The following is a 3,872-nucleotide window of genomic DNA, read 5'->3' on the forward strand; positions in this document are numbered from 1 at the left end:
CCTTTGCATCTAAGCATGTCTATTGGTGTTCTGATTTGGGTTATTTAGGCAGCCATGTTTTTGAGAACATGCACCCATTTTTTTTTAAAAAAGTAAAACAAATACAAGAGAAAAAGAACCCCATAAAAAAGACAAACAGAGAGCAGTGCCTTGGAGGTCCTGTGGATCTGTGTCTTGCTTCAACAGTGTTTGGACAGAACAGACCTGGGATCTCCCACTTAGTGATTGTATGGAACTGACCCGGAGACTCCCACTTTATTAGCTTCCAGTCACCTTACAATTCTTACCAGTTGCAGCCTCTGGGACAATCTCTCCACTGCCTTCCGCTCCTAGGACCAGCCAGCACGGTCTTCATGGTTAGACCCATAAGCTGGATCAGTCATGACCTCTCAGATTCGTCAGAATTATTCCACCGAAGTAGAAGCTGCCATGAACCACCTGGTCAACTTGTACCTGCTAGCCTCCTACATCTACCTCTCTCTGGGCTTCTTTTTGGATGGGGTTGGTGTGGTTTTGGAGGGTGTAGGCCACTTCTTGGAATTGGCCTAGGAGAAACACGAGGGCTCTGAGCATCTCTTCAAGTTGCAGAATGATTGCAGGGGGGCGGGGCATACACTCTTGCAAGATGTGCAGACACCATCTCATGATGAATGGGGTAAACCCCAGGAGGCCATGGAAGCTGCCTTTGCCCTGGAGAAGACCCTGCACCAGGCCCTCTTGGATCTGCATGCCCTGAGTTCTGCCTGCACAGACCCTCATCTCTGTGACTTCTTGGAAAGCCACTTCCTAGACAAGAAGGTGAAGCTCATCAAGAAGATGGGCAACCACCTGACCAACCTCCATACAGTGGCAGGGCCACAACCAGCACTGGCGTGCCCTGGACATCTCTGGGCAAATATCTCTTTGAGTGCCTCACTCAAGCACAACTAAGAGGCTGCTGTGTCTTCCAAGGGGCTCCCTCCTCTCCTCTCCACCAGCTGAGCAGGACCTCAGGCCCTCCACCTGAATGAACCTCTCAAGCCACTAGGCAACTTGGTAACCACTCTGGAGCCTCTCCCAAGTCTTGGACCAAGTAAAGATAAAGCTTTTTGAGATAGAAAAAAAAGACAAACAAAATGTCATAAGTTCTCTCTATCAGGAACTTATTAAGCATATCTGTATCTTTCCACAGTATCAGAATTTGTTGACTAACAATAAATGCACAAGGAACATCAGACTTGTTTACAGCAATTTGCTGTATTGATTGTCTTGATAAATGTATCAGTGATATAGATATGTTACCGGTGGGCTACAGAAGCTTAAAAAGATTACAGCAGAGTTCAAGGTTTCAAAGAGATAGCTGAGGTATAAGTGGGATACTGATAGAGTTATAAGAGTCTCTGTGTAATGAAATGATAAACCTTCTAGAGGTCTTCTTGAGGCACTACCACAGGATCAAGCTACTGGGTCACAAGCTTAAACCAAGCTTCAAAATCAAGTTGAGTTGCAGAAGCTAGAGGTGGTACAATGGAAGTTACAGGGGGCAGGGTTAGTCCCAGGCAAATGAATGGGTGGATAAATGAATGGGTGGATTGGTGGTTTGTTGGATGGATGGATGGATGGATGGATGGATGGATGGATGGATGGATAGCTGGTCTAAATTGATGAACAGGAAGACAGACCTTTAAGTAGCCTGCATTGACAGTGGGATTGAACTGAGCTAATGGGACCATCAGGAGTTCTTTTTGTGTTGATCTCTTAGCAAAAACACCAGGTAAAAGACAGGTCCAGGAGTCTATTTGCTATCACACTGTTAGAATCTTGGAGGAGGAGCTGAACTCTTTATTCAGTCTTGTGTGTCCAGTAAATTCTCAGTTCTGATTTTCCTTATATGACTCTAATAAAAACATGTGATTTTAGAGTCCCAAATTAACTTGATAAATTTGTAGTGTGGCATCCTTTGTACTTTCAGAAATAAGTCATCTATCTGTCCTATAAGGCTGGTGTGGGAAAGATGTTCCTCTTCATGGCCATCAAAGAACTGAATCAGCCTCCATCTTCAGAATGGGGTCAACGATTGTTTGTAAAATGTAATCTCTCAGGGCAGTGTGCAGTCTGAAAAACTCTATTTTACAAATATGGAGTAAGTGAGGCCAGGGTATGGCTTGATAATGGCAGAAAGCAGTGTATTTTACTACTCCTAGTATATTAAGAGGGAGTAGAGGGCAAGAGGAATGCTTTACTTCAAAGATCAGGGATTTGAAAATTCCCCCTTAACTCCATACCATCCCCTAATTCAGGAGAACTAGTCTTTTGTACTGAGCAAAGCTTTTCTTTGGGTCTATACCTTGGCACGCCTAAGTCAGTAATGTAATCAATGATCAGTGTGTTTCTTTCTCCCTCCCTCCACTGATCTGAGTTTGTTATGGTTTTGTAACTCAAAGAGCTATTTTGGTCACAAGCACTTAACTAAATGTCATTGAATCATTAGTGAATTAATGCATGCTTCAGAGTGGAGTTTGGCTTCAATGAATAAAATACTAACAAAGTAAACCACTCTAATTTATGACTCTAGATTTCAATGACAATGTTCATAAAATACTCATTTATATTCTGACTCATTTCCTGTTGTCTTTTCTTTTCTTTCTGTTTTGGTTTGATTGAAGAACCACAAGAAATGAATATCATTAATGCATTAATCTTTTGCAATATAAAAATATTTTTCATAATATAAAAATGACATTCCAATTGAACAATAAAAAAGCAAAATAATAAAACAGTAGAAAGTATATAGAAGGGAATATAAATAAATCATACCACAGTCATGCTCCAGTGACAGCAGCTATTAGCAGAGTTGGAAACAGGAGTAGGAAACACACACACACACACACACACACACACACACACACACACGGCAAAAACTCACCAATTATATTCATTAAAATAAAAATTCAGTAAGTGTACTGGCTTCTAAAGTTATATACAGTTTATCAACACTAATTTTTACCTTGACTCACAAAATGTTACTAAGAAGAATATGAAAAGATTTAAAAAAAAACAGCTATGGATATGTAAGAGAACATAGCTAGGTGTGGTGACACATGATTGTAATTTCTGGATTTTTGAGATAGGGACAAGAAGGAGTAATGTGAGTTTGAGGCCAGCCTTGGCTATATGGTGAGTTCAAGGCCAGCCTGAACTATATTGTGAGATTCTGTCTTAAGAAGAATAGAAATGAAGAGAACAGAATTGAATGAAAGATGACAGTAAAATACATTTTAGGTTGTACACAATGGTTGGAAACTGACATCTTAGCTGTTGGTGATCGAAACCCTGATAGACTTGAATCTGTTCAAAAGCCCAGACAAGCTTATGCTAATTGGAAAAACTGTCTGTTACATATATTACTAATTACCTGTTCATGTAAAGATTCTCATTTTTGGACAATAAACATCATCATTTCATTATACTGAATGTTGCTTGAGGCTTCCTGAAGCACAAATGAGTTTAAAATGAGGACATAGGGGCATATACATGGAGGCAGGGGGTGAGAGGAGGGGTAGGGAATCTTTGGGGAGGAGGGCTTTCGGGTGGGGGGAAATTGGGAAAGGTTTTACCATTGGCAATGTAAATGAAGAAGATACTCAATAAAAAAGAAAATTTTCTTAATATTAATAATTTAATTCTATTTGTACAAAAAGTTGGTCATGGTCTGCTTCCTTCCGATGTTGGTCTCTTCATCTCTTGTTGATCTGGTTGCCTTCTGACTGTACAATCCATGCTGTTTATAGAGAGTTTATTCCTCTCTGCTAATTATGGCTTCAACCTCATTTATTTAGTAACCCCTTGTCATTCTTTACTTCTCCCCTCTTTTGGATGGTAAGATGGGATTT

General features: G+C 40.4%; 1 pseudogene; it reads left to right on the forward strand.

Moving 5' to 3' along the window:
• The first annotated feature begins 276 nt into the window (after nt 1-276).
• LOC127674395 (ferritin light chain 1-like) lies at nt 277-1,010 on the forward strand (annotated as a pseudogene).
• The last annotated feature ends 2,862 nt before the right edge of the window (nt 1,011-3,872 follow it).

This window comes from Apodemus sylvaticus, chromosome X, assembly GCF_947179515.1.
Source record: "Apodemus sylvaticus chromosome X, mApoSyl1.1, whole genome shotgun sequence".
In the NCBI taxonomy this organism is placed as follows: domain Eukaryota; kingdom Metazoa; phylum Chordata; class Mammalia; order Rodentia; family Muridae; genus Apodemus; species Apodemus sylvaticus.